This window comes from Schistocerca nitens, chromosome 4 (genome assembly GCF_023898315.1).
Source record: "Schistocerca nitens isolate TAMUIC-IGC-003100 chromosome 4, iqSchNite1.1, whole genome shotgun sequence".
Lineage (NCBI taxonomy): Eukaryota > Metazoa > Arthropoda > Insecta > Orthoptera > Acrididae > Schistocerca > Schistocerca nitens.
In genome coordinates this window covers 660,759,175-660,786,280 of record NC_064617.1, presented here as the reverse complement: position 1 = coordinate 660,786,280, position 27,106 = coordinate 660,759,175, and the positions used below count along the sequence as shown (strand labels likewise).

General features: G+C 50.1%; 34 non-coding genes across 34 annotated transcripts; all 34 read left to right on the top strand.

Moving 5' to 3' along the window:
• Window positions 1-89: 89 nt before the first annotated feature.
• Window positions 90-162, top strand: Trnak-uuu (transfer RNA lysine (anticodon UUU)). Its single transcript has one exon. It is a non-coding gene; the product is annotated as a tRNA-Lys (tRNA).
• A 138-nt stretch (window positions 163-300) lies between these two features.
• Trnas-cga (transfer RNA serine (anticodon CGA)) lies at window positions 301-382 on the top strand. The gene has a single exon. It is a non-coding gene; the product is annotated as a tRNA-Ser (tRNA).
• A 741-nt stretch (window positions 383-1,123) lies between these two features.
• Window positions 1,124-1,205, top strand: Trnas-aga (transfer RNA serine (anticodon AGA)). The gene has a single exon. It is a non-coding gene; the product is annotated as a tRNA-Ser (tRNA).
• Window positions 1,206-1,550: 345 nt separating this feature from the next.
• Trnak-uuu (transfer RNA lysine (anticodon UUU)) lies at window positions 1,551-1,623 on the top strand. Its single transcript has one exon. It is a non-coding gene; the product is annotated as a tRNA-Lys (tRNA).
• A 138-nt stretch (window positions 1,624-1,761) lies between these two features.
• Window positions 1,762-1,843, top strand: Trnas-cga (transfer RNA serine (anticodon CGA)). The gene has a single exon. It is a non-coding gene; the product is annotated as a tRNA-Ser (tRNA).
• A 741-nt stretch (window positions 1,844-2,584) lies between these two features.
• Trnas-aga (transfer RNA serine (anticodon AGA)) lies at window positions 2,585-2,666 on the top strand. The gene has a single exon. It is a non-coding gene; the product is annotated as a tRNA-Ser (tRNA).
• Window positions 2,667-3,011: 345 nt separating this feature from the next.
• Trnak-uuu (transfer RNA lysine (anticodon UUU)) lies at window positions 3,012-3,084 on the top strand. Its single transcript has one exon. It is a non-coding gene; the product is annotated as a tRNA-Lys (tRNA).
• A 138-nt stretch (window positions 3,085-3,222) lies between these two features.
• Window positions 3,223-3,304, top strand: Trnas-cga (transfer RNA serine (anticodon CGA)). Its single transcript has one exon. It is a non-coding gene; the product is annotated as a tRNA-Ser (tRNA).
• A 741-nt stretch (window positions 3,305-4,045) lies between these two features.
• On the top strand, window positions 4,046-4,127 carry Trnas-aga (transfer RNA serine (anticodon AGA)). The gene has a single exon. It is a non-coding gene; the product is annotated as a tRNA-Ser (tRNA).
• Window positions 4,128-4,472: 345 nt separating this feature from the next.
• Trnak-uuu (transfer RNA lysine (anticodon UUU)) lies at window positions 4,473-4,545 on the top strand. The gene has a single exon. It is a non-coding gene; the product is annotated as a tRNA-Lys (tRNA).
• A 138-nt stretch (window positions 4,546-4,683) lies between these two features.
• Trnas-cga (transfer RNA serine (anticodon CGA)) lies at window positions 4,684-4,765 on the top strand. The gene has a single exon. It is a non-coding gene; the product is annotated as a tRNA-Ser (tRNA).
• Window positions 4,766-5,506: 741 nt separating this feature from the next.
• Trnas-aga (transfer RNA serine (anticodon AGA)) lies at window positions 5,507-5,588 on the top strand. The gene has a single exon. It is a non-coding gene; the product is annotated as a tRNA-Ser (tRNA).
• A 345-nt stretch (window positions 5,589-5,933) lies between these two features.
• Window positions 5,934-6,006, top strand: Trnak-uuu (transfer RNA lysine (anticodon UUU)). The gene has a single exon. It is a non-coding gene; the product is annotated as a tRNA-Lys (tRNA).
• A 138-nt stretch (window positions 6,007-6,144) lies between these two features.
• On the top strand, window positions 6,145-6,226 carry Trnas-cga (transfer RNA serine (anticodon CGA)). The gene has a single exon. It is a non-coding gene; the product is annotated as a tRNA-Ser (tRNA).
• A 741-nt stretch (window positions 6,227-6,967) lies between these two features.
• Window positions 6,968-7,049, top strand: Trnas-aga (transfer RNA serine (anticodon AGA)). The gene has a single exon. It is a non-coding gene; the product is annotated as a tRNA-Ser (tRNA).
• A 345-nt stretch (window positions 7,050-7,394) lies between these two features.
• On the top strand, window positions 7,395-7,467 carry Trnak-uuu (transfer RNA lysine (anticodon UUU)). Its single transcript has one exon. It is a non-coding gene; the product is annotated as a tRNA-Lys (tRNA).
• Window positions 7,468-7,605: 138 nt separating this feature from the next.
• Trnas-cga (transfer RNA serine (anticodon CGA)) lies at window positions 7,606-7,687 on the top strand. Its single transcript has one exon. It is a non-coding gene; the product is annotated as a tRNA-Ser (tRNA).
• Window positions 7,688-8,428: 741 nt separating this feature from the next.
• Window positions 8,429-8,510, top strand: Trnas-aga (transfer RNA serine (anticodon AGA)). The gene has a single exon. It is a non-coding gene; the product is annotated as a tRNA-Ser (tRNA).
• A 345-nt stretch (window positions 8,511-8,855) lies between these two features.
• On the top strand, window positions 8,856-8,928 carry Trnak-uuu (transfer RNA lysine (anticodon UUU)). Its single transcript has one exon. It is a non-coding gene; the product is annotated as a tRNA-Lys (tRNA).
• Window positions 8,929-9,066: 138 nt separating this feature from the next.
• Window positions 9,067-9,148, top strand: Trnas-cga (transfer RNA serine (anticodon CGA)). The gene has a single exon. It is a non-coding gene; the product is annotated as a tRNA-Ser (tRNA).
• Window positions 9,149-9,889: 741 nt separating this feature from the next.
• Window positions 9,890-9,971, top strand: Trnas-aga (transfer RNA serine (anticodon AGA)). The gene has a single exon. It is a non-coding gene; the product is annotated as a tRNA-Ser (tRNA).
• A 345-nt stretch (window positions 9,972-10,316) lies between these two features.
• Window positions 10,317-10,389, top strand: Trnak-uuu (transfer RNA lysine (anticodon UUU)). Its single transcript has one exon. It is a non-coding gene; the product is annotated as a tRNA-Lys (tRNA).
• A 138-nt stretch (window positions 10,390-10,527) lies between these two features.
• Trnas-cga (transfer RNA serine (anticodon CGA)) lies at window positions 10,528-10,609 on the top strand. Its single transcript has one exon. It is a non-coding gene; the product is annotated as a tRNA-Ser (tRNA).
• A 741-nt stretch (window positions 10,610-11,350) lies between these two features.
• Window positions 11,351-11,432, top strand: Trnas-aga (transfer RNA serine (anticodon AGA)). Its single transcript has one exon. It is a non-coding gene; the product is annotated as a tRNA-Ser (tRNA).
• Window positions 11,433-11,777: 345 nt separating this feature from the next.
• On the top strand, window positions 11,778-11,850 carry Trnak-uuu (transfer RNA lysine (anticodon UUU)). The gene has a single exon. It is a non-coding gene; the product is annotated as a tRNA-Lys (tRNA).
• Window positions 11,851-11,988: 138 nt separating this feature from the next.
• Window positions 11,989-12,070, top strand: Trnas-cga (transfer RNA serine (anticodon CGA)). Its single transcript has one exon. It is a non-coding gene; the product is annotated as a tRNA-Ser (tRNA).
• A 741-nt stretch (window positions 12,071-12,811) lies between these two features.
• Window positions 12,812-12,893, top strand: Trnas-aga (transfer RNA serine (anticodon AGA)). Its single transcript has one exon. It is a non-coding gene; the product is annotated as a tRNA-Ser (tRNA).
• Window positions 12,894-13,238: 345 nt separating this feature from the next.
• Trnak-uuu (transfer RNA lysine (anticodon UUU)) lies at window positions 13,239-13,311 on the top strand. Its single transcript has one exon. It is a non-coding gene; the product is annotated as a tRNA-Lys (tRNA).
• A 138-nt stretch (window positions 13,312-13,449) lies between these two features.
• On the top strand, window positions 13,450-13,531 carry Trnas-cga (transfer RNA serine (anticodon CGA)). The gene has a single exon. It is a non-coding gene; the product is annotated as a tRNA-Ser (tRNA).
• Window positions 13,532-14,272: 741 nt separating this feature from the next.
• On the top strand, window positions 14,273-14,354 carry Trnas-aga (transfer RNA serine (anticodon AGA)). Its single transcript has one exon. It is a non-coding gene; the product is annotated as a tRNA-Ser (tRNA).
• A 345-nt stretch (window positions 14,355-14,699) lies between these two features.
• Trnak-uuu (transfer RNA lysine (anticodon UUU)) lies at window positions 14,700-14,772 on the top strand. The gene has a single exon. It is a non-coding gene; the product is annotated as a tRNA-Lys (tRNA).
• A 138-nt stretch (window positions 14,773-14,910) lies between these two features.
• Window positions 14,911-14,992, top strand: Trnas-cga (transfer RNA serine (anticodon CGA)). Its single transcript has one exon. It is a non-coding gene; the product is annotated as a tRNA-Ser (tRNA).
• Window positions 14,993-15,733: 741 nt separating this feature from the next.
• Window positions 15,734-15,815, top strand: Trnas-aga (transfer RNA serine (anticodon AGA)). The gene has a single exon. It is a non-coding gene; the product is annotated as a tRNA-Ser (tRNA).
• A 345-nt stretch (window positions 15,816-16,160) lies between these two features.
• Window positions 16,161-16,233, top strand: Trnak-uuu (transfer RNA lysine (anticodon UUU)). The gene has a single exon. It is a non-coding gene; the product is annotated as a tRNA-Lys (tRNA).
• The last annotated feature ends 10,873 nt before the right edge of the window (window positions 16,234-27,106 follow it).

The following is a 27,106-nucleotide window of genomic DNA, read 5'->3' as shown; positions in this document are numbered from 1 at the left end:
TAACAGCTCCACGCAACAACTACCCAACAGTAAAGGACATGAGGCAATGTGTCAGTATGCCTAGAGGGAGGGGTGTCAAAGTAACGTGAGCCCGGATAGCTCAGTCGGTAGAGCATTAGGCTTTTAACCTAAGGGTCCAGGGTTCAAGTCCCTGTTCGGGCGCAAATTTTAATACCTTGATAGCCGCACGTCTCGTAGCGGTGTAAGCACTACGGAAAAGAATGCTGCTACGCCGTTTCCTGGCACTGCAGTGCTTTAAACAGTAGCAGTTGCATGTGTCGGGAGGATCGTCCGCTAGTGGCAGTCGTGGCCGAGTGGTTAAGGCGTCTGACTCGAAATCAGATTCCCTCTGGGAGCGTAGGTTCGAATCCTACCGGCTGCGTGTGATTTTGCGTAAAAACGAGCAGAAATTTTCGCCCACATGTGACATGCGTGGGTGAAAGCGGATCCAAACCAGTGACACCATTCTCAACAAGACGGAAATTTATGTTTAAGAATACTGTTTCGCGACGGCCGCTGTCTGTTGCGGCACTCGGTTCACCTCGCACGGACGCTAGTACTGCAGAAATCAGTCGCAGGCCCACGAACGCGCCCCCGTCATTTTGTCGCGCCGTCGCCGTGTTCGGGAGTACGCAGATGTGCTTCAAAGTGTTGGACAGAGCGAGCATTCATTTCTTTTTAAGAATCGCAATTCAATTCATTCGAGTGTGGCAAAAGCAGTGGTGCAGCGTTTCCTTTCTTAAGATCTCGCAGCTGCTTGCAAGTATGTCCATCGTTTAAGACGACAGAAAAGTAGCGTCAGCGGTGCGTCAGTGGGAAGTCGGTGAAGTCGCCATTGGAGCCATAAGCCAGTAATTACGACACGCGAATCACTCAAACACCATGCAGCATGTACCACAATGCTCGGCCGAGGGACCGGGTAGCTCAGTCGGTAGAGCGCTAGACTTTCAACCAAAGGGTCCCGGGTTCAAGCCCCCGTCCAGGCGAAAATTGATACACTGTCGTAACGGCTAATGTGCTGGCAACGGAAGCACTACAGAAACGAGTGAGGCCATGTCGTGTTCTTACGTCAGATTGCTTGAAAAGGAGCAGTTGCACTTGTCGAGAGACGCTTCTGCGACCGGCAGTCGTGGCCGAGTGGTTAAGGCGTCTGACTAGAAATCAGATTCCCTCTGGGAGCGTAGGTTCGAGTCCTACCGACTGCGTTTCTTTTTTGTGTCAAGAGGTGAAGAACATCTCCAACGGAACCGTGAAATGAGCGAATACGTGGGAAACACTGCATTCGAGACGCTTGTGAATTTTACAATTGTCCAGTGAGTGTCGACAAAACACGTAGCTCCTCTGCTGAGACGTACAAAATGCTGCAATTTCACTTTGCATCGTGTGTCAGCTTTCTTCGATAGGCTGTTACGAGGATAGCGTGATGAGTTTTTAGACAGCAGTCAGACGACGTTTAAACAGTAACAGCTCCACGCAACAACTACCCAACAGTAAAGGACATGAGGCAATGTGTCAGTATGCCTAGAGGGAGGGGTGTCAAAGTAACGTGAGCCCGGATAGCTCAGTCGGTAGAGCATTAGGCTTTTAACCTAAGGGTCCAGGGTTCAAGTCCCTGTTCGGGCGCAAATTTTAATACCTTGATAGCCGCACGTCTCGTAGCGGTGTAAGCACTACGGAAAAGAATGCTGCTACGCAGTTTCCTGGCACTGCAGTGCTTTAAACAGTAGCAGTTGCATGTGTCGGGAGGATCGTCCGCTAGTGGCAGTCGTGGCCGAGTGGTTAAGGCGTCTGACTCGAAATCAGATTCCCTCTGGGAGCGTAGGTTCGAATCCTACCGGCTGCGTGTGATTTTGCGTAAAAACGAGCAGAAATTTTCGCCCACATGTGACATGCGTGGGTGAAAGCGGATCCAAACCAGTGACACCATTCTCAACAAGACGGAAATTTATGTTTAAGAATACTGTTTCGCGACGGCCGCTGTCTGTTGCGGCTCTCGGTTCACCTCGCACGGACGCTAGTACTGCAGAAATCAGTCGCAGGCCCACGAACGCGCCCCCGTCATTTTGTCGCGCCGTCGCCGTGTTCGGGAGTACGCAGATGTGCTTCAAAGTGTTGGACAGAGCGAGCATTCATTTCTTTTTAAGAATCGCAATTCAATTCATTCGAGTGTGGCAAAAGCAGTGGTGCAGCGTTTCCTTTCTTAAGATCTCGCAGCTGCTTGCAAGTATGTCCATCGTTTAAGACGACAGAAAAGTAGCGTCAGCGGTGCGTCAGTGGGAAGTCGGTGAAGTCGCCATTGGAGCCATAAGCCAGTAATTACGACACGCGAATCACTCAAACACCATGCAGCATGTACCACAATGCTCGGCCGAGGGACCGGGTAGCTCAGTCGGTAGAGCGCTAGACTTTCAACCAAAGGGTCCCGGGTTCAAGCCCCCGTCCAGGCGAAAATTGATACACTGTCGTAACGGCTAATGTGCTGGCAACGGAAGCACTACAGAAACGAGTGAGGCCATGTCGTGTTCTTACGTCAGATTGCTTGAAAAGGAGCAGTTGCACTTGTCGAGAGACGCTTCTGCGACCGGCAGTCGTGGCCGAGTGGTTAAGGCGTCTGACTAGAAATCAGATTCCCTCTGGGAGCGTAGGTTCGAGTCCTACCGACTGCGTTTCTTTTTTGTGTCAAGAGGTGAAGAACATCTCCAACGGAACCGTGAAATGAGCGAATACGTGGGAAACACTGCATTCGAGACGCTTGTGAATTTTACAATTGTCCAGTGAGTGTCGACAAAACACGTAGCTCCTCTGCTGAGACGTACAAAATGCTGCAATTTCACTTTGCATCGTGTGTCAGCTTTCTTCGATAGGCTGTTACGAGGATAGCGTGATGAGTTTTTAGACAGCAGTCAGACGACGTTTAAACAGTAACAGCTCCACGCAACAACTACCCAACAGTAAAGGACATGAGGCAATGTGTCAGTATGCCTAGAGGGAGGGGTGTCAAAGTAACGTGAGCCCGGATAGCTCAGTCGGTAGAGCATTAGGCTTTTAACCTAAGGGTCCAGGGTTCAAGTCCCTGTTCGGGCGCAAATTTTAATACCTTGATAGCCGCACGTCTCGTAGCGGTGTAAGCACTACGGAAAAGAATGCTGCTACGCAGTTTCCTGGCACTGCAGTGCTTTAAACAGTAGCAGTTGCATGTGTCGGGAGGATCGTCCGCTAGTGGCAGTCGTGGCCGAGTGGTTAAGGCGTCTGACTCGAAATCAGATTCCCTCTGGGAGCGTAGGTTCGAATCCTACCGGCTGCGTGTGATTTTGCGTAAAAACGAGCAGAAATTTTCGCCCACATGTGACATGCGTGGGTGAAAGCGGATCCAAACCAGTGACACCATTCTCAACAAGACGGAAATTTATGTTTAAGAATACTGTTTCGCGACGGCCGCTGTCTGTTGCGGCTCTCGGTTCACCTCGCACGGACGCTAGTACTGCAGAAATCAGTCGCAGGCCCACGAACGCGCCCCCGTCATTTTGTCGCGCCGTCGCCGTGTTCGGGAGTACGCAGATGTGCTTCAAAGTGTTGGACAGAGCGAGCATTCATTTCTTTTTAAGAATCGCAATTCAATTCATTCGAGTGTGGCAAAAGCAGTGGTGCAGCGTTTCCTTTCTTAAGATCTCGCAGCTGCTTGCAAGTATGTCCATCGTTTAAGACGACAGAAAAGTAGCGTCAGCGGTGCGTCAGTGGGAAGTCGGTGAAGTCGCCATTGGAGCCATAAGCCAGTAATTACGACACGCGAATCACTCAAACACCATGCAGCATGTACCACAATGCTCGGCCGAGGGACCGGGTAGCTCAGTCGGTAGAGCGCTAGACTTTCAACCAAAGGGTCCCGGGTTCAAGCCCCCGTCCAGGCGAAAATTGATACACTGTCGTAACGGCTAATGTGCTGGCAACGGAAGCACTACAGAAACGAGTGAGGCCATGTCGTGTTCTTACGTCAGATTGCTTGAAAAGGAGCAGTTGCACTTGTCGAGAGACGCTTCTGCGACCGGCAGTCGTGGCCGAGTGGTTAGGGCGTCTGACTAGAAATCAGATTCCCTCTGGGAGCGTAGGTTCGAGTCCTACCGACTGCGTTTCTTTTTTGTGTCAAGAGGTGAAGAACATCTCCAACGGAACCGTGAAATGAGCGAATACGTGGGAAACACTGCATTCGAGACGCTTGTGAATTTTACAATTGTCCAGTGAGTGTCGACAAAACACGTAGCTCCTCTGCTGAGACGTACAAAATGCTGCAATTTCACTTTGCATCGTGTGTCAGCTTTCTTCGATAGGCTGTTACGAGGATAGCGTGATGAGTTTTTAGACAGCAGTCAGACGACGTTTAAACAGTATCAGCTCCACGCAACGACTACCCAACAGTAAAGGACATGAGGCAATGTGTCAATATGCCTAGAGGGAGGGGTGTTAAGGTAATGTGAGCCCGGATAGCTAAGTCGGTAGAGCATTAGGCTTTTAACCTAAGGGTCCAGGGTTCAAGTCCCTGTTCGGGCGGAAATTTTAATACCTTGGTAGCCGCACGTCTCGTAGCGGTGTAAGCACTACGGAAAAGAATGCTGCTACGCCGTTTCCTGGCACTGCAGTGCTTTAAACAGTAGCAGTTGCATGTGTCGGGAGGATCGTCCGCTAGTGGCAGTCGTGGCCGAGTGGTTAAGGCGTCTGACTCGAAATCAGATTCCCTCTGGGAGCGTAGGTTCGAATCCTACCGGCTGCGTGTGATTTTGCGTAAAAACGAGCAGAAATTTTCGCCCACATGTGACATGCGTGGGTGAAAGCGGATCCAAACCAGTGACACCATTCTCAACAAGACGGAAATTTATGTTTAAGAATACTGTTTCGCGACGGCCGCTGTCTGTTGCGGCTCTCGGTTCACCTCGCACGGACGCTAGTACTGCAGAAATCAGTCGCAGGCCCACGAATGCGCCCCCGTCATTTTGTCGCGCCGTCGCCGTGTTCGTGAGTACGCAGATGTGCTTCAAAGTGTTGGACAGAGCGAGCATTCATTTCTTTTTAAGAATCGCAATTCAATTCATTCGAGTGTGGCAAAAGCAGTGGTGCAGCGTTTCCTTTCTTAAGATCTCGCAGCTGCTTGCAAGTATGTCCATCGTTTAAGACGACAGAAAATTAGCGTCAGCGGTGCGTCAGTGGGAAGTCGGTGAAGTCGCCATTGGAGCCGTAAGCCAGTAATTACGACACGCGAATCACTCAAACACCATGCAGCATGTACCACAATGCTCGGCCGAGGGACCGGGTAGCTCAGTCGGTAGAGCGCTAGACTTTCAACCAAAGGGTCCCGGGTTCAAGCCCCCGTCCAGGCGAAAATTGATACACTGTCGTAACGGCTAATGTGCTGGCAACGGAAGCACTACAGAAACGAGTGAGGCCATGTCGTGTTCTTACGTCAGATTGCTTGAAAAGGAGCAGTTGCACTTGTCGAGAGACGCTTCTGCGACCGGCAGTCGTGGCCGAGTGGTTAGGGCGTCTGACTAGAAATCAGATTCCCTCTGGGAGCGTAGGTTCGAGTCCTACCGACTGCGTTTCTTTTTTGTGTCAAGAGGTGAAGAACATCTCCAACGGAACCGTGAAATGAGCGAATACGTGGGAAACACTGCATTCGAGACGCTTGTGAATTTTACAATTGTCCAGTGAGTGTCGACAAAACACGTAGCTCCTCTGCTGAGACGTACAAAATGCTGCAATTTCACTTTGCATCGTGTGTCAGCTTTCTTCGATAGGCTGTTACGAGGATAGCGTGATGAGTTTTTAGACAGCAGTCAGACGACGTTTAAACAGTATCAGCTCCACGCAACGACTACCCAACAGTAAAGGACATGAGGCAATGTGTCAATATGCCTAGAGGGAGGGGTGTTAAGGTAATGTGAGCCCGGATAGCTAAGTCGGTAGAGCATTAGGCTTTTAACCTAAGGGTCCAGGGTTCAAGTCCCTGTTCGGGCGGAAATTTTAATACCTTGGTAGCCGCACGTCTCGTAGCGGTGTAAGCACTACGGAAAAGAATGCTGCTACGCCGTTTCCTGGCACTGCAGTGCTTTAAACAGTAGCAGTTGCATGTGTCGGGAGGATCGTCCGCTAGTGGCAGTCGTGGCCGAGTGGTTAAGGCGTCTGACTCGAAATCAGATTCCCTCTGGGAGCGTAGGTTCGAATCCTACCGGCTGCGTGTGATTTTGCGTAAAAACGAGCAGAAATTTTCGCCCACATGTGACATGCGTGGGTGAAAGCGGATCCAAACCAGTGACACCATTCTCAACAAGACGGAAATTTATGTTTAAGAATACTGTTTCGCGACGGCCGCTGTCTGTTGCGGCTCTCGGTTCACCTCGCACGGACGCTAGTACTGCAGAAATCAGTCGCAGGCCCACGAATGCGCCCCCGTCATTTTGTCGCGCCGTCGCCGTGTTCGTGAGTACGCAGATGTGCTTCAAAGTGTTGGACAGAGCGAGCATTCATTTCTTTTTAAGAATCGCAATTCAATTCATTCGAGTGTGGCAAAAGCAGTGGTGCAGCGTTTCCTTTCTTAAGATCTCGCAGCTGCTTGCAAGTATGTCCATCGTTTAAGACGACAGAAAAGTAGCGTCAGCGGTGCGTCAGTGGGAAGTCGGTGAAGTCGCCATTGGAGCCGTAAGCCAGTAATTACGACACGCGAATCACTCAAACACCATGCAGCATGTACCACAATGCTCGGCCGAGGGACCGGGTAGCTCAGTCGGTAGAGCGCTAGACTTTCAACCAAAGGGTCCCGGGTTCAAGCCCCCGTCCAGGCGAAAATTGATACACTGTCGTAACGGCTAATGTGCTGGCAACGGAAGCACTACAGAAACGAGTGAGGCCATGTCGTGTTCTTACGTCAGATTGCTTGAAAAGGAGCAGTTGCACTTGTCGAGAGACGCTTCTGCGACCGGCAGTCGTGGCCGAGTGGTTAAGGCGTCTGACTAGAAATCAGATTCCCTCTGGGAGCGTAGGTTCGAGTCCTACCGACTGCGTTTCTTTTTTGTGTCAAGAGGTGAAGAACATCTCCAACGGAACCGTGAAATGAGCGAATACGTGGGAAACACTGCATTCGAGACGCTTGTGAATTTTACAATTGTCCAGTGAGTGTCGACAAAACACGTAGCTCCTCTGCTGAGACGTACAAAATGCTGCAATTTCACTTTGCATCGTGTGTCAGCTTTCTTCGATAGGCTGTTACGAGGATAGCGTGATGAGTTTTTAGACAGCAGTCAGACGACGTTTAAACAGTATCAGCTCCACGCAACGACTACCCAACAGTAAAGGACATGAGGCAATGTGTCAGTATGCCTAGAGGGAGGGGTGTTAAGGTAATGTGAGCCCGGATAGCTCAGTCGGTAGAGCATTAGGCTTTTAACCTAAGGGTCCAGGGTTCAAGTCCCTGTTCGGGCGGAAATTTTAATACCTTGGTAGCCGCACGTCTCGTAGCGGTGTAAGCACTACGGAAAAGAATGCTGCTACGCCGTTTCCTGGCACTGCAGTGCTTTAAACAGTAGCAGTTGCATGTGTCGGGAGGATCGTCCGCTAGTGGCAGTCGTGGCCGAGTGGTTAAGGCGTCTGACTCGAAATCAGATTCCCTCTGGGAGCGTAGGTTCGAATCCTACCGGCTGCGTGTGATTTTGCGTAAAAACGAGCAGAAATTTTCGCCCACATGTGACATGCGTGGGTGAAAGCGGATCCAAACCAGTGACACCATTCTCAACAAGACGGAAATTTATGTTTAAGAATACTGTTTCGCGACGGCCGCTGTCTGTTGCGGCTCTCGGTTCACCTCGCACGGACGCTAGTACTGCAGAAATCAGTCGCAGGCCCACGAATGCGCCCCCGTCATTTTGTCGCGCCGTCGCCGTGTTCGTGAGTACGCAGATGTGCTTCAAAGTGTTGGACAGAGCGAGCATTCATTTCTTTTTAAGAATCGCAATTCAATTCATTCGAGTGTGGCAAAAGCAGTGGTGCAGCGTTTCCTTTCTTAAGATCTCGCAGCTGCTTGCAAGTATGTCCATCGTTTAAGACGACAGAAAATTAGCGTCAGCGGTGCGTCAGTGGGAAGTCGGTGAAGTCGCCATTGGAGCCGTAAGCCAGTAATTACGACACGCGAATCACTCAAACACCATGCAGCATGTACCACAATGCTCGGCCGAGGGACCGGGTAGCTCAGTCGGTAGAGCGCTAGACTTTCAACCAAAGGGTCCCGGGTTCAAGCCCCCGTCCAGGCGAAAATTGATACACTGTCGTAACGGCTAATGTGCTGGCAACGGAAGCACTACAGAAACGAGTGAGGCCATGTCGTGTTCTTACGTCAGATTGCTTGAAAAGGAGCAGTTGCACTTGTCGAGAGACGCTTCTGCGACCGGCAGTCGTGGCCGAGTGGTTAAGGCGTCTGACTAGAAATCAGATTCCCTCTGGGAGCGTAGGTTCGAGTCCTACCGACTGCGTTTCTTTTTTGTGTCAAGAGGTGAAGAACATCTCCAACGGAACCGTGAAATGAGCGAATACGTGGGAAACACTGCATTCGAGACGCTTGTGAATTTTACAATTGTCCAGTGAGTGTCGACAAAACACGTAGCTCCTCTGCTGAGACGTACAAAATGCTGCAATTTCACTTTGCATCGTGTGTCAGCTTTCTTCGATAGGCTGTTACGAGGATAGCGTGATGAGTTTTTAGACAGCAGTCAGACGACGTTTAAACAGTATCAGCTCCACGCAACGACTACCCAACAGTAAAGGACATGAGGCAATGTGTCAGTATGCCTAGAGGGAGGGGTGTTAAGGTAATGTGAGCCCGGATAGCTCAGTCGGTAGAGCATTAGGCTTTTAACCTAAGGGTCCAGGGTTCAAGTCCCTGTTCGGGCGGAAATTTTAATACCTTGGTAGCCGCACGTCTCGTAGCGGTGTAAGCACTACGGAAAAGAATGCTGCTACGCCGTTTCCTGGCACTGCAGTGCTTTAAACAGTAGCAGTTGCATGTGTCGGGAGGATCGTCCGCTAGTGGCAGTCGTGGCCGAGTGGTTAAGGCGTCTGACTCGAAATCAGATTCCCTCTGGGAGCGTAGGTTCGAATCCTACCGGCTGCGTGTGATTTTGCGTAAAAACGAGCAGAAATTTTCGCCCACATGTGACATGCGTGGGTGAAAGCGGATCCAAACCAGTGACACCATTCTCAACAAGACGGAAATTTATGTTTAAGAATACTGTTTCGCGACGGCCGCTGTCTGTTGCGGCTCTCGGTTCACCTCGCACGGACGCTAGTACTGCAGAAATCAGTCGCAGGCCCACGAATGCGCCCCCGTCATTTTGTCGCGCCGTCGCCGTGTTCGTGAGTACGCAGATGTGCTTCAAAGTGTTGGACAGAGCGAGCATTCATTTCTTTTTAAGAATCGCAATTCAATTCATTCGAGTGTGGCAAAAGCAGTGGTGCAGCGTTTCCTTTCTTAAGATCTCGCAGCTGCTTGCAAGTATGTCCATCGTTTAAGACGACAGAAAAGTAGCGTCAGCGGTGCGTCAGTGGGAAGTCGGTGAAGTCGCCATTGGAGCCGTAAGCCAGTAATTACGACACGCGAATCACTCAAACACCATGCAGCATGTACCACAATGCTCGGCCGAGGGACCGGGTAGCTCAGTCGGTAGAGCGCTAGACTTTCAACCAAAGGGTCCCGGGTTCAAGCCCCCGTCCAGGCGAAAATTGATACACTGTCGTAACGGCTAATGTGCTGGCAACGGAAGCACTACAGAAACGAGTGAGGCCATGTCGTGTTCTTACGTCAGATTGCTTGAAAAGGAGCAGTTGCACTTGTCGAGAGACGCTTCTGCGACCGGCAGTCGTGGCCGAGTGGTTAAGGCGTCTGACTAGAAATCAGATTCCCTCTGGGAGCGTAGGTTCGAGTCCTACCGACTGCGTTTCTTTTTTGTGTCAAGAGGTGAAGAACATCTCCAACGGAACCGTGAAATGAGCGAATACGTGGGAAACACTGCATTCGAGACGCTTGTGAATTTTACAATTGTCCAGTGAGTGTCGACAAAACACGTAGCTCCTCTGCTGAGACGTACAAAATGCTGCAATTTCACTTTGCATCGTGTGTCAGCTTTCTTCGATAGGCTGTTACGAGGATAGCGTGATGAGTTTTTAGACAGCAGTCAGAGGACGTTTAAACAGTATCAGCTCCACGCAACGACTACCCAACAGTAAAGGACATGAGGCAATGTGTCAGTATGCCTAGAGGGAGGGGTGTTAAGGTAATGTGAGCCCGGATAGCTCAGTCGGTAGAGCATTAGGCTTTTAACCTAAGGGTCCAGGGTTCAAGTCCCTGTTCGGGCGGAAATTTTAATACCTTGGTAGCCGCACGTCTCGTAGCGGTGTAAGCACTACGGAAAAGAATGCTGCTACGCCGTTTCCTGGCACTGCAGTGCTTTAAACAGTAGCAGTTGCATGTGTCGGGAGGATCGTCCGCTAGTGGCAGTCGTGGCCGAGTGGTTAAGGCGTCTGACTCGAAATCAGATTCCCTCTGGGAGCGTAGGTTCGAATCCTACCGGCTGCGTGTGATTTTGCGTAAAAACGAGCAGAAATTTTCGCCCACATGTGACATGCGTGGGTGAAAGCGGATCCAAACCAGTGACACCATTCTCAACAAGACGGAAATTTATGTTTAAGAATACTGTTTCGCGACGGCCGCTGTCTGTTGCGGCTCTCGGTTCACCTCGCACGGACGCTAGTACTGCAGAAATCAGTCGCAGGCCCACGAATGCGCCCCCGTCATTTTGTCGCGCCGTCGCCGTGTTCGTGAGTACGCAGATGTGCTTCAAAGTGTTGGACAGAGCGAGCATTCATTTCTTTTTAAGAATCGCAATTCAATTCATTCGAGTGTGGCAAAAGCAGTGGTGCAGCGTTTCCTTTCTTAAGATCTCGCAGCTGCTTGCAAGTATGTCCATCGTTTAAGACGACAGAAAAGTAGCGTCAGCGGTGCGTCAGTGGGAAGTCGGTGAAGTCGCCATTGGAGCCGTAAGCCAGTAATTACGACACGCGAATCACTCAAACACCATGCAGCATGTACCACAATGCTCGGCCGAGGGACCGGGTAGCTCAGTCGGTAGAGCGCTAGACTTTCAACCAAAGGGTCCCGGGTTCAAGCCCCCGTCCAGGCGAAAATTGATACACTGTCGTAACGGCTAATGTGCTGGCAACGGAAGCACTACAGAAACGAATGAGGCCATGTCGTGTTCTTACGTCAGATTGCTTGAAAAGGAGCAGTTGCACTTGTCGAGAGACGCTTCTGCGACCGGCAGTCGTGGCCGAGTGGTTAAGGCGTCTGACTAGAAATCAGATTCCCTCTGGGAGCGTAGGTTCGAGTCCTACCGACTGCGTTTCTTTTTTGTGTCAAGAGGTGAAGAACATCTCCAACGGAACCGTGAAATGAGCGAATACGTGGGAAACACTGCATTCGAGACGCTTGTGAATTTTACAATTGTCCAGTGAGTGTCGACAAAACACGTAGCTCCTCTGCTGAGACGTACAAAATGCTGCAATTTCACTTTGCATCGTGTGTCAGCTTTCTTCGATAGGCTGTTACGAGGATAGCGTGATGAGTTTTTAGACAGCAGTCAGACGACGTTTAAACAGTATCAGCTCCACGCAACGACTACCCAACAGTAAAGGACATGAGGCAATGTGTCAGTATGCCTAGAGGGAGGGGTGTTAAGGTAATGTGAGCCCGGATAGCTCAGTCGGTAGAGCATTAGGCTTTTAACCTAAGGGTCCAGGGTTCAAGTCCCTGTTCGGGCGCAAATTTTAATACCTTGGTAGCCGCACGTCTCGTAGCGGTGTAAGCACTACGGAAAAGAATGCTGCTACGCCGTTTCCTGGCACTGCAGTGCTTTAAACAGTAGCAGTTGCATGTGTCGGGAGGATCGTCCGCTAGTGGCAGTCGTGGCCGAGTGGTTAAGGCGTCTGACTCGAAATCAGATTCCCTCTGGGAGCGTAGGTTCGAATCCTACCGGCTGCGTGTGATTTTGCGTAAAAACGAGCAGAAATTTTCGCCCACATGTGACATGCGTGGGTGAAAGCGGATCCAAACCAGTGACACCATTCTCAACAAGACGGAAATTTATGTTTAAGAATACTGTTTCGCGACGGCCGCTGTCTGTTGCGGCTCTCGGTTCACCTCGCACGGACGCTAGTACTGCAGAAATCAGTCGCAGGCCCACGAATGCGCCCCCGTCATTTTGTCGCGCCGTCGCCGTGTTCGTGAGTACGCAGATGTGCTTCAAAGTGTTGGACAGAGCGAGCATTCATTTCTTTTTAAGAATCGCAATTCAATTCATTCGAGTGTGGCAAAAGCAGTGGTGCAGCGTTTCCTTTCTTAAGATCTCGCAGCTGCTTGCAAGTATGTCCATCGTTTAAGACGACAGAAAAGTAGCGTCAGCGGTGCGTCAGTGGGAAGTCGGTGAAGTCGCCATTGGAGCCGTAAGCCAGTAATTACGACACGCGAATCACTCAAACACCATGCAGCATGTACCACAATGCTCGGCCGAGGGACCGGGTAGCTCAGTCGGTAGAGCGCTAGACTTTCAACCAAAGGGTCCCGGGTTCAAGCCCCCGTCCAGGCGAAAATTGATACACTGTCGTAACGGCTAATGTGCTGGCAACGGAAGCACTACAGAAACGAGTGAGGCCATGTCGTGTTCTTACGTCAGATTGCTTGAAAAGGAGCAGTTGCACTTGTCGAGAGACGCTTCTGCGACCGGCAGTCGTGGCCGAGTGGTTAAGGCGTCTGACTAGAAATCAGATTCCCTCTGGGAGCGTAGGTTCGAGTCCTACCGACTGCGTTTCTTTTTTGTGTCAAGAGGTGAAGAACATCTCCAACGGAACCGTGAAATGAGCGAATACGTGGGAAACACTGCATTCGAGACGCTTGTGAATTTTACAATTGTCCAGTGAGTGTCGACAAAACACGTAGCTCCTCTGCTGAGACGTACAAAATGCTGCAATTTCACTTTGCATCGTGTGTCAGCTTTCTTCGATAGGCTGTTACGAGGATAGCGTGATGAGTTTTTAGACAGCAGTCAGACGACGTTTAAACAGTATCAGCTCCACGCAACGACTACCCAACAGTAAAGGACATGAGGCAATGTGTCAGTATGCCTAGAGGGAGGGGTGTTAAGGTAATGTGAGCCCGGATAGCTCAGTCGGTAGAGCATTAGGCTTTTAACCTAAGGGTCCAGGGTTCAAGTCCCTGTTCGGGCGGAAATTTTAATACCTTGGTAGCCGCACGTCTCGTAGCGGTGTAAGCACTACGGAAAAGAATGCTGCTACGCCGTTTCCTGGCACTGCAGTGCTTTAAACAGTAGCAGTTGCATGTGTCGGGAGGATCGTCCGCTAGTGGCAGTCGTGGCCGAGTGGTTAAGGCGTCTGACTCGAAATCAGATTCCCTCTGGGAGCGTAGGTTCGAATCCTACCGGCTGCGTGTGATTTTGCGTAAAAACGAGCAGAAATTTTCGCCCACATGTGACATGCGTGGGTGAAAGCGGATCCAAACCAGTGACACCATTCTCAACAAGACGGAAATTTATGTTTAAGAATACTGTTTCGCGACGGCCGCTGTCTGTTGCGGCTCTCGGTTCACCTCGCACGGACGCTAGTACTGCAGAAATCAGTCGCAGGCCCACGAATGCGCCCCCGTCATTTTGTCGCGCCGTCGCCGTGTTCGTGAGTACGCAGATGTGCTTCAAAGTGTTGGACAGAGCGAGCATTCATTTCTTTTTAAGAATCGCAATTCAATTCATTCGAGTGTGGCAAAAGCAGTGGTGCAGCGTTTCCTTTCTTAAGATCTCGCAGCTGCTTGCAAGTATGTCCATCGTTTAAGACGACAGAAAAGTAGCGTCAGCGGTGCGTCAGTGGGAAGTCGGTGAAGTCGCCATTGGAGCCGTAAGCCAGTAATTACGACACGCGAATCACTCAAACACCATGCAGCATGTACCACAATGCTCGGCCGAGGGACCGGGTAGCTCAGTCGGTAGAGCGCTAGACTTTCAACCAAAGGGTCCCGGGTTCAAGCCCCCGTCCAGGCGAAAATTGATACACTGTCGTAACGGCTAATGTGCTGGCAACGGAAGCACTACAGAAACGAGTGAGGCCATGTCGTGTTCTTACGTCAGATTGCTTGAAAAGGAGCAGTTGCACTTGTCGAGAGACGCTTCTGCGACCGGCAGTCGTGGCCGAGTGGTTAAGGCGTCTGACTAGAAATCAGATTCCCTCTGGGAGCGTAGGTTCGAGTCCTACCGACTGCGTTTCTTTTTTGTGTCAAGAGGTGAAGAACATCTCCAACGGAACCGTGAAATGAGCGAATACGTGGGAAACACTGCATTCGAGACGCTTGTGAATTTTACAATTGTCCAGTGAGTGTCGACAAAACACGTAGCTCCTCTGCTGAGACGTACAAAATGCTGCAATTTCACTTTGCATCGTGTGTCAGCTTTCTTCGATAGGCTGTTACGAGGATAGCGTGATGAGTTTTTAGACAGCAGTCAGACGACGTTTAAACAGTATCAGCTCCACGCAACGACTACCCAACAGTAAAGGACATGAGGCAATGTGTCAGTATGCCTAGAGGGAGGGGTGTTAAGGTAATGTGAGCCCGGATAGCTCAGTCGGTAGAGCATTAGGCTTTTAACCTAAGGGTCCAGGGTTCAAGTCCCTGTTCGGGCGGAAATTTTAATACCTTGGTAGCCGCACGTCTCGTAGCGGTGTAAGCACTACGGAAAAGAATGCTGCTACGCCGTTTCCTGGCACTGCAGTGCTTTAAACAGTAGCAGTTGCATGTGTCGGGAGGATCGTCCGCTAGTGGCAGTCGTGGCCGAGTGGTTAAGGCGTCTGACTCGAAATCAGATTCCCTCTGGGAGCGTAGGTTCGAATCCTACCGGCTGCGTGTGATTTTGCGTAAAAACGAGCAGAAATTTTCGCCCACATGTGACATGCGTGGGTGAAAGCGGATCCAAACCAGTGACACCATTCTCAACAAGACGGAAATTTATGTTTAAGAATACTGTTTCGCGACGGCCGCTGTCTGTTGCGGCTCTCGGTTCACCTCGCACGGACGCTAGTACTGCAGAAATCAGTCGCAGGCCCACGAATGCGCCCCCGTCATTTTGTCGCGCCGTCGCCGTGTTCGTGAGTACGCAGATGTGCTTCAAAGTGTTGGACAGAGCGAGCATTCATTTCTTTTTAAGAATCGCAATTCAATTCATTCGAGTGTGGCAAAAGCAGTGGTGCAGCGTTTCCTTTCTTAAGATCTCGCAGCTGCTTGCAAGTATGTCCATCGTTTAAGACGACAGAAAAGTAGCGTCAGCGGTGCGTCAGTGGGAAGTCGGTGAAGTCGCCATTGGAGCCGTAAGCCAGTAATTACGACACGCGAATCACTCAAACACCATGCAGCATGTACCACAATGCTCGGCCGAGGGACCGGGTAGCTCAGTCGGTAGAGCGCTAGACTTTCAACCAAAGGGTCCCGGGTTCAAGCCCCCGTCCAGGCGAAAATTGATACACTGTCGTAACGGCTAATGTGCTGGCAACGGAAGCACTACAGAAACGAGTGAGGCCATGTCGTGTTCTTACGTCAGATTGCTTGAAAAGGAGCAGTTGCACTTGTCGAGAGACGCTTCTGCGACCGGCAGTCGTGGCCGAGTGGTTAAGGCGTCTGACTAGAAATCAGATTCCCTCTGGGAGCGTAGGTTCGAGTCCTACCGACTGCGTTTCTTTTTTGTGTCAAGAGGTGAAGAACATCTCCAACGGAACCGTGAAATGAGCGAATACGTGGGAAACACTGCATTCGAGACGCTTGTGAATTTTACAATTGTCCAGTGAGTGTCGACAAAACACGTAGCTCCTCTGCTGAGACGTACAAAATGCTGCAATTTCACTTTGCATCGTGTGTCAGCTTTCTTCGATAGGCTGTTACGAGGATAGCGTGATGAGTTTTTAGACAGCAGTCAGACGACGTTTAAACAGTATCAGCTCCACGCAACGACTACCCAACAGTAAAGGACATGAGGCAATGTGTCAGTATGCCTAGAGGGAGGGGTGTTAAGGTAATGTGAGCCCGGATAGCTCAGTCGGTAGAGCATTAGGCTTTTAACCTAAGGGTCCAGGGTTCAAGTCCCTGTTCGGGCGGAAATTTTAATACCTTGGTAGCCGCACGTCTCGTAGCGGTGTAAGCACTACGGAAAAGAATGCTGCTACGCCGTTTCCTGGCACTGCAGTGCTTTAAACAGTAGCAGTTGCATGTGTCGGGAGGATCGTCCGCTAGTGGCAGTCGTGGCCGAGTGGTTGCGGCGAGCGGACGTGTGTTGGGCTCGTGCCTGCTGCTGCCTTCGTGTGCTGCAGGCGGTGTCTTCGTCGCGTGTTTGGTGCTGCGCCTCGCAGCGTTCTCTCTTCTCTACTAGTTCCTGTAAGTTTATTGACGCATTATTATGAACCGTGCTAACTCCGTACAGTGTGTTTTTGATAGGAACGCGGCTAGGCCGTCGCCTTTTGATGTACACGAATGGGTATTTTCGGAATTGCGTATTCCCGAATCTGATTTGGTCGGCATCCAGCTTGATTTTATTCAAAACTCTGTCTTTTTGAAACTTCCGAACGAGGATTTTGTCGATAAGCTAGTTACCGAAAGTGGTGGCGTTAAGAAATTCAAGCACGTGGACGGTGCTTTGTCTGACGTGTTGATACTGCCGGCAGGCTTCGGCATTCGAAGTGTGAAGGTTTATAATGTTCCTTTTGAGTGCCCAAATGAGGCCATTGCTCGTAAACTTGGCGAATTTGGCACCGTTCTTAGTGTGGAGAATGATGTGTGGCCTACAGGTTTTAGGTATCGGGTTCTGAGTGGTGTTCGGACAGTACGTGTAGATTTAAAGAAACATATCCCGTCGTATCTGATCATTGCTGGCACGCGAGCTTTCCTCAGCTATAGTGGGCAGCCGCAGACGTGTTCTGTGTGTGGCAAAACAGATCATTTACGACAAAACTGCACTTTACGCAGGCCGGCGCAGCTACCGCGCGAAGCTGTTGTCAACACCACGTATGCAGGCGCGTTGGTTGGACCCCCCTCGCTCGCCCCGACCGACCGACAGGCTTCCGCCGCTCCTGCGGCTGTGGCTCCTGTGTCCGATATTGTGACTCAGCCGACAGTTGTCGTGCCCCCGGTTGTGTCGGAACAAAGTTTACCTGCCGAACGCACCCCTCGCGAAGTCAGTATCGCTGATTTGTCAGCCGTCAGTGTTCCGGACGTGCCTGTTAGGGAGTTTTCTGAAATGTTGGTCGAGTCCCCTCCTGTGTCCGATAATGTGACTCTGCCGACAGTTGTCGTGCCCCCGGTTGTGTCGGAACAAAGTTTATCTACCGACCAGACCCCTCGCGAAGTCAGTCGTGCTGATTTGTCAGCTGTCAGTGTCCCGACCGTGCCTGTTGGGGAGTCTTCTGAAATGTTGGTCGAGTCGCCCCGGCCGATTACCGTCCCCGCCCCGCCGACAGACAAGCGGAAATTGCCGACACAACCCGGCCTGTCCACTTCTGGTGAGGCGGATGCTAGCAGCGCTGAAAGCGAGGTGTCTCAAGTTTCCACCCAGTCCGCCCCTACCGATCCCAAACCGAAGCGTAGGCGGTCTAAGAAACGTTCGAAAACGGCGCCCACTGAGGGCGACGGCGTTTCCTTCGAACAGGCCGTTGAGGGATTAACGGACTCCTTGGTTCAAGAGCGTCGCGAAGCACCTTTCGTGCACGGTCCGCCTGTGTCGGTGCCCCCCGCCCCCGCTTCCCGGGCCGTCCCGGACGCCGTACCTTCTCCTGCGGACACCATGCAGTGGTCTGAGGATGTGGAGGAAGATCATTTCTTCTAGTTCCGCTTAAGTTACAGAGTCCATCCTGACGCGTGCATTCCACCAGTTACGCGTCCTCACACTTAATGTTAATCAAATCCGCAGTGTCCGTAAAATTGACGCCCTTTTACATTTTTTGCAATCTGCTCGTTGTGATGTGGTTTTCCTTCAAGAACTTACAGCTGACGTTGTCCCGCACCTTACTGCCTATAATGTTATTCTTAATATTGATCCGGAAACGACCATTGGTACGGCTATTTTAATCACGCCCGGTTTAGAGTATAAACACGTAGAAATTTTACCAAATGGACGAGGGTTGGCATGTGTCATCTGCGACATATTTTTTGTTAACGTGTACGCCCCCTCTGGAACTCACAACAAACGTCTGAGGGATACTTTTTTCAATCATGATTTATGTCAGTTCTTTCATCGCAACCACCGACGGATCATCTTAGGCGGTGATTTTAATTGTGTCTTGCGTGTTGCCGACCAGGAACCGACGGCACATAAGTGTCTAGCACTGCAAACTTTAGTTGACACTTTTAAACTTGAGGACACGTGGCTTCGTTTTAGTCCGACTGCTACAGGTTTTACTTATTTTTATCCTACTGGGCATAGTAGGTTGGATAGAATTTATGTCTCGTCGGACCTTACTGCACAAATCTTGCAGGCCGAAGTTGCCCCCGTCGTTTTTTCGGATCATTGTGGTTATTTGTGTGCTTTTAATGTCCCGTCTGTTCGCCCGGACCGTACGCGATCCTATTGGAAATTCAATGTTAGTGTTTTGGATGACGTCAGTCTTGTCGAACAGGTACATTTGTTGTGGCGCCAACTTCTTCAGAGCCGCCCACAGGCGTGTTCTACTGTCGCGTGGTGGCTCCGACACGCTAAACCGGCTCTTCGTACTTTGCTCATAAATTACTGTCGTGACAAGGCCCATTGGGACATGATGACGGTTAATTTTTATCGCGATTGTTTACAGGATTTAATTACTCGGGTTACCGACCGCCCTGACCTCCTTCCCATGTTACGGAAAATTAAAACGCAGATTTTAAACCATCTGCATCGGAAGGCGCAGGGCTCTGTTGTCCGTAGCAGGCCTTTCGATCCCTCTTTGGAAGAACCACTATCATTGTATCATTTACGACGAGCCCGACTGCGGCGTGAAAAACTTTTATTCACGGACTGGATAACGCGTGACGGTCATAGAACTTCAGATCGTCGGGTGATTAAGGACGAAATTTACGATCACTACTCTAAACTCTTTCAATCTCAACCTTTGCATGACGCCTCCTTGCAGATGTTTTTACACGACCTGCCTTCAATTTTAACGCGTCAGGATCGACTTCTTTTAAATGAGCGTTTTACAGCTGCTGATGTTTCTGCCGCCGTTAAGGCTAGCCCGAAGGGAAAGGCACCTGGCATTGACGGAATTCCTGTGGAATTTTATGTGAAATTTTCCGGTCTTTTAACTGATACTTTCGTTGCCATTGTTAATGAAATACATAATGGTCTCGATGTGCCGGAAGACTTTTTAGAGGGGCTCATCGTCCTCATCCCGAAGACCACTGGCATCCAAAGTGCGGTGACTTTACGGCCGATTACTCTATTAAACGCCGATTATAAAATCATAGCACGCTGCTTTTCACACCGTTTGCGGCCGGCGTTGAAGACCGTCATTAGTCCTTCTCAATCGTGTGCAGTACCTGGACGGAATATATTTGATGCCGTCCTGGCGTATCGAGAATGTATCGCTTCTGCCTCGTCACGTCGTGGCGGCCGGGCTGCGATACTTTCCATTGATTTTCATAATGCATTCGATCGAATTAGTCACGACTACTTGCGGCGGGTCATGTATAAGTTTGGATTTGGTTTAAAATTTACGCATGTGATATCTAACCTTCTGAAATCGGCCACTTCCCGAATCCTTTTTCATGGCCAGGCCGGTGATGTCCTCAGGATGAACAGATCCGTCCGCCAAGGGTGCCCGCTTTCCATGGGCTTATTCGTTTTAGCGCTGGATCCTCTACTCCGTAAACTAACGAATGTTTGCCACGGTGTCCCGTTTGGTACGGGTTCGCTTGTCTGTCGGGCGTATGCGGATGACTTGGGAGTTTTTATCCAAAATCCCGACGATATTGATTCGCTCCGTCTCATTCTTCACCAATTTGAATCGGCATCGGGTGCGGTTGTGAACCCCCGTAAGTCCATCTTGCTGCCGCTTACTGCGACCATGAGGGCTGTCCGTCGTGATTGGTATACCGTCAAGTTACGACATAAGATTCTCGGGATCCAGATGACGGCAAATGTACAACAAATGGCAGTGCTAAACTGGCGCGCGGTCTTATATTCTGTTCGAGCGGCGACTCAGGCTGCCGCCAAACGAAATTTGTCTTTGCTGGATAGAGTTTCGGTTGTTAATACCCAGATATTGGCCAAGGCCTGGTACCTGGCTCAAGTTTTGCCGGTGCCGAAGGAGATCGAACGGGCCATCAAGCATGCTGTTTCTTGGCTGGTCTGGCGAGGCGAAATCTTTAAGGTCGCCTACAATATTTGCACGCTCCCGCCGGACAGGGGCGGCATCGGTCTGGTTGATTTTCCTTCCAAGTGTGCTGCCCTTTTGCTCCACCGAACTAACTGTGTAATAGCCCATGCGGGGCTTGGCCCCACGTCGGTACTCTTCGACCTTTACCGCCCTGCTTCTCTCCGCGCGCCTGTCTCTGTCCAGGCTATCCCGTACAAATTGAATTTCGTTCGCCAGTACTTCCTCCACACTAGCTATCTGATAGGTGACGATCGGCGCAGGGGTAACGTCAGCGCGATCGCAGAGGCCCTCCGCGGAACTCCGCCGACTAACAAATGGGAGTTGAGGCTGCCGCAATACGATTGGCGGACGGTGTGGTCCAACATTTCCAGTAAATTGTTGACATCAGATGTTCGGGACACTTGGTATAAAGTTGTGAATCGCACCGTTGCCACGAATGCGAAACTCCACGCAATCAATCTCCTCCCGAGTGGCATCTGTGGGCGGTGCGCGGCTGAGGACACGATCGAACACCGTTTTGTGTGCCCCCAGTTTCACGAGGTATGGGCTGCCACCCGTGAGATGTTGGCGTTGATTAATAGGACTACCCCGAGTGCCATACAACCTTCGTATATCCTGGTTCCCGACTGGCGGCCGTATCCTGCCACCAAGAGAAACGCTACTGTGTGGATCGCCGCGCATGCAGCACATGCGATTTTCTCTCTCCGCCTCATGGATCGCTTGCAGTTTTTGACGTATCTTTGGGACTACTATGGACGGGAGCAACGAAATCCGCAGTGTGTTTCCAATTATGCCCGATTTTTAGATGTCCCTCTACGGACCGCCTTTACCAAATTACATATTTCTCTCCTGCCATGATTATGTACTTCCCATTCCACTGTTTCCTCTGGCGGAATGTGTGGAATGATATATTGTTCTAATTTTCTTGATGTATGACAGTTCATTTGTCTCACCGGCTCGACTTATCTTCCGCCATTTGGGCGGTTGTCCTTAGGATTGCCATATTGGCTCTTCTCTCCTGGATTGACGCTTGTTCCCTATTGCTGACCTTTACTTCATTTTTTGTGACTATTGCAGGACTGTCATTGACTTGTCCCTGAACTGTGAGACGGTGCTCCAAGATAATTTGCGTTGAAACGGTTGCCTCTTGGGCACGGAAATCAAGCTTATCGAGAAGACGAAATATGTTTGTTGCTGCCGGAATTGCGTACACTTCCCCATTCCCGTGCGCCAGACATATTTGGCACGTTTAGTGTGGTTATTTGTTTGTGTTTTTCATTTCTATTTTATTTTGAGAGTCTCTATTTTTTGCCTTTCTATGGTAGCGGTGGGCCTCCGCTGCCTACTTGTGGTCATTGTCCTCCTAGAATGGTTTTTTATTTTGTGTTTCGCGTTTTCGTTCTTCCTTCCTCACGTTCTTTCCACACCTTCAGAGGACGTTATTTTTTTTTTCGCAACATCGTTTTGGACATGTTTCCGCTGGCCACGATGGATCTTTGTTCTCCTAAAGGAACGCCATTAAAAATTAAAAAAAAAAAAAAAAAAAAAAAAAAAAATTAAATAAAAAAAAATTAAATAAAAAAAAAGCAATACTCTGTTACACAATAATAAAGAGTACAACACACCACTCTTTCCGTTATTCCACGTTTCTCGGGTTGGGACGGTGAGGGAGACACTGTGGCCAGGCCTCGGATTGCGACCCCTGCCCCCTTTGCCTCCACCGCCGCCCTGGCCTGATCTTGCAAGAAGGTATGTTTGGTTTAAAAAAAAAAAAAAAAAATATAAACAAAAAAAAAAGAGTTGTTAAAATTATACTCAAAAAAAAAAAGAAAAAAAAAGAGTGGTTAAGGCGTCTAAAAAAAAAAGAGTGGTTAAGGCGTATTTAAAATAATAATAATAAAAAAAAAAAAAAAAAAAAAACAAAAAAAAAAAAAAAAAATAAAAAAAAAAAAAAAAAATAAAAAAAAAAAAAAAAGTGGCCGAGTGGTTAAGGCGTCTGACTCGAAATCAGATTCCCTCTGGGAGCGTAGGTTCGAATCCTACCGGCTGCGTGTGATTTTGCGTAAAAACGAGCAGAAATTTTCGCCCACATGTGACATGCGTGGGTGAAAGCGGATCCAAACCAGTGACACCATTCTCAACAAGACGGAAATTTATGTTTAAGAATACTGTTTCGCGACGGCCGCTGTCTGTTGCGGCTCTCGGTTCACCTCGCACGGACGCTAGTACTGCAGAAATCAGTCGCAGGCCCACGAATGCGCCCCCGTCATTTTGTCGCGCCGTCGCCGTGTTCGTGAGTACGCAGATGTGCTTCAAAGTGTTGGACAGAGCGAGCATTCATTTCTTTTTAAGAATCGCAATTCAATTCATTCGAGTGTGGCAAAAGCAGTGGTGCAGCGTTTCCTTTCTTAAGATCTCGCAGCTGCTTGCAAGTATGTCCATCGTTTAAGACGACAGAAAAGTAGCGTCAGCGGTGCGTCAGTGGGAAGTCGGTGAAGTCGCCATTGGAGCCGTAAGCCAGTAATTACGACACGCGAATCACTCAAACACCATGCAGCATGTACCACAATGCTCGGCCGAGGGACCGGGTAGCTCAGTCGGTAGAGCGCTAGACTTTCAACCAAAGGGTCCCGGGTTCAAGCCCCCGTCCAGGCGAAAATTGATACACTGTCGTAACGGCTAATGTGCTGGCAACGGAAGCACTACAGAAACGAGTGAGGCCATGTCGTGTTCTTACGTCAGATTGCTTGAAAAGGAGCAGTTGCACTTGTCGAGAGACGCTTCTGCGACCGGCAGTCGTGGCCGAGTGGTTGCGGCGAGCGGACGTGTGTTGGGCTCGTGCCTGCTGCTGCCTTCGTGCGCTGCAGGCGGTGTCTTCGTCGCGTGTTTGGTGCTGCGCCTCGCAGCGTTCTCTCTTCTCTACTAGTTCCTGTAAGTTTATTGACGCATTATTATGAACCGTGCTAACTCCGTACAGTGTGTTTTTGATAGGAACGCGGCTAGGCCGTCGCCTTTTGATGTACACGAATGGGTATTTTCGGAATTGCGTATTCCCGAATCTGATTTGGTCGGCATCCAGCTTGATTTTATTCAAAACTCTGTCTTTTTGAAACTTCCGAACGAGGAATTTGTCGATAAGCTAGTTACCGAAAGTGGTGGCGTTAAGAAATTCAAGCACGTGGACGGTGCTTTGTCTGACGTGTTGATACTGCCGGCAGGCTTCGGCATTCGAAGTGTGAAGGTTTATAATGTTCCTTTTGAGTGCCCAAATGAGGCCATTGCTCGTAAACTTGGCGAATTTGGCACCGTTCTTAGTGTGGAGAATGATGTGTGGCCTGCAGGTTTTAGGTATCGGGTTCTGAGTGGTGTTCGGACAGTACGTGTAGATTTAAAGAAACATATCCCGTCGTATCTGATCATTGCTGGCACGCGAGCTTTCCTCAGCTATAGTGGGCAGCCGCAGACGTGTTCTGTGTGTGGCAAAACAGATCATTTACGACAAACCTGCACTTTACGCAGGCCGGCGCAGCTACCGCGCGAAGCTGTTGTCAACACCACGTATGCAGGCGCGTTGGTTGGACCCCCCTCGCTCGCCCCGACCGACCGACAGGCTTCCGCCGCTCCTGCGGCTGTGGCTCCTGTGTCCGATATTGTGACTCAGCCGACAGTTGTCGTGCCCCCGGTTGTGTCGGAACAAAGTTTACCTGCCGAACGCACCCCTCGCGAAGTCAGTATCGCTGATTTGTCAGCCGTCAGTGTTCCGGACGTGCCTGTTAGGGAGTTTTCTGAAATGTTGGTCGAGTCCCCTCCTGTGTCCGATAATGTGACTCTGCCGACAGTTGTCGTGCCCCCGGTTGTGTCGGAACAAAGTTTATCTACCGACCAGACCCCTCGCGAAGTCAGTCGTGCTGATTTGTCAGCTGTCAGTGTCCCGACCGTGCCTGTTGGGGAGTCTTCTGAAATGTTGGTCGAGTCGCCCCGGCCGATTACCGTCCCCGCCCCGCCGACAGACAAGCGGAAATTGCCGACACAACCCGGCCTGTCCACTTCTGGTGAGGCGGATGCTAGCAGCGCTGAAAGCGAGGTGTCTCAAGTTTCCACCCAGTCCGCCCCTACCGATCCCAAACCGAAGCGTAGGCGGTCTAAGAAACGTTCGAAAACGGCGCCCACTGAGGGCGACGGCGTTTCCTTCGAACAGGCCGTTGAGGGATTAACGGACTCCTTGGTTCAAGAGCGTCGCGACGCACCTTTCGTGCACGGTCCGCCTGTGTCGGTGCCCCCCGCCCCCGCTTCCCGGGCCGTCCCGGACGCCGTACCTTCTCCTGCGGACACCATGCAATGGTCTGAGGATGTGGAGGAAGATCATTTCTTCTAGTTCCGCTTAAGTTACAGAGTCCATCCTGACGCGTGCATTCCACCAGTTACGCGTCCTCACACTTAATGTTAATCAAATCCGCAGTGTCCGTAAAATTGACGCCCTTTTACATTTTTTGCAATCTGCTCGTTGTGATGTGGTTTTCCTTCAAGAACTTACAGCTGACGTTGTCCCGCACCTTACTGCCTATAATGTTATTCTTAATATTGATCCGGAAACGACCATTGGTACGGCTATTTTAATCACGCCCGGTTTAGAGTACAAACACGTAGAAATTTTACCAAATGGACGAGGGTTGGCATGTGTCATCTGCGACATATTTTTTGTTAACGTGTACGCCCCCTCTGGAACTCACAACAAACGTCTGAGGGATACTTTTTTCAATCATGATTTATGTCAGTTCTTTCATCGAAACCACCGACGGATCATCTTAGGCGGTGATTTTAATTGTGTCTTGCGTGTTGCCGACCAGGAACCGACGGCACATACGTGTCTAGCACTGCAAACTTTCGTTGACACTTTTAAACTTGAGGACACGTGGCTTCGTTTTAGTCCGACTGCTACAGGTTTTACTTATTTTTATCCTACTGGGCATAGTAGGTTGGATAGAATTTATGTCTCGTCGGACCTTACTGCACAAATCTTGCAGGCCGAAGTTGCCCCCGTCGTTTTTTCGGATCATTGTGGTTATTTGTGTGCTTTTAATGTCCCGTCTGTTCGCCCGGACCGTACGCGATCCTATTGGAAATTCAATGTTAGTGTTTTGGATGACGTCAGTCTTGTCGAACAGGTACATTTGTTGTGGCGCCAACTTCTTCAGAGCCGCCCACAGGCGTGTTCTACTGTCGCATGGTGGCTCCGTCACGCTAAACCGGCTCTTCGTAATTTGCTCATAAATTACTGTCGTGACAAGGCCCATTGGAACATGATGACGGTCAATTTTTATCGCGATTGTTTAGAGGATTTAATTACTCGGGTTACCGACCGCCCTGACCTCCTTCCCATGTTACGGAAAATTAAAACGCAGATTTTAAACCATCTGCATCGGAAGGCGCAGGGCTCTGTTGTTCGTAGCAGGCCTTTCGATCCCTCTTTGGAAGAACCACTATCATTGTATCATTTACGACGAGCCCGACTGCGGCGTGAAAAACTTTTATTCACGGACTGGATAACGCGTGACGGTCTTAGAACTTCGGATCGTCGGGTGATTAAGGACGAAATTTACGATCACTACTCTAAACTCTTTCAATCTCAACCTTTGCATGACGCCTCCTTGCAGATGTTTTTACACGACCTGCCTTCAATTTTAACGCGTCAGGATCGACTTCTTTTAAATGAGCGTTTTACAGCTGCTGATGTTTCTGCCGCCGTTAAGGCTAGCCCGAAGGGAAAGGCACCTGGCATTGACGGAATTCCTGTGGAATTTTATGTGAAATTTTCCGGTCTTTTAACTGATACTTTCGTTGCCATTGTTAATGAAATACATAATGGTCTCGATGTGCCGGAAGACATTTTAGAGGGGCTCATCGTCCTCATCCCGAAGACCACTGGCATCCAAAGTGCGGTGACTTTACGGCCGATTACTCTATTAAACGCCGATTATAAAATCATAGCACGCTGTTTTTCACACCGTTTGCGGCCGGCGTTGAAGACCGTCATTAGTCCTTCTCAATCGTGTGCAGTACCTGGACGGAATATATTTGATGCCGTCCTGGCGTATCGAGAATGTATCGCTTCTGCCTCGTCACGTCGTGGCGGCCGGGCTGCGATACTTTCCATTGATTTTCATAATGCATTCGATCGAATTAGTCACGAATACTTGCGGCGGGTCATGTATAAGTTTGGATTTGGTTTCAAATTCACGCATGTGATATCTAACCTTCTGAAATCGGCCACTTCCCGAATCCTTTTTCATGGCCAGGCCGGTGATGTCCTCAGGATGAACAGATCCGTCCGCCAAGGGTGCCCGCTTTCCATGGGCTTATTCGTTTTAGCGCTGGATCCTCTACTCCGTAAGCTAACGAATGTTTGCCACGGTGTCCAGTTTGGTACGGGTTCGCTTGTCTGTCGGGCGTATGCGGATGACTTGGGAGTTTTTATCCAAAGTCCCGACGATATTGATTCGCTCCGTCTCATTCTTCACCAATTTGAATCGGCATCGGGTGCGGTTGTGAACCCCCGTAAGTCCATCTTGCTGCCGCTTACTGCGACCATGAGGGCTGTCCGTCGTGATTGGTATACCGTCAAGTTACG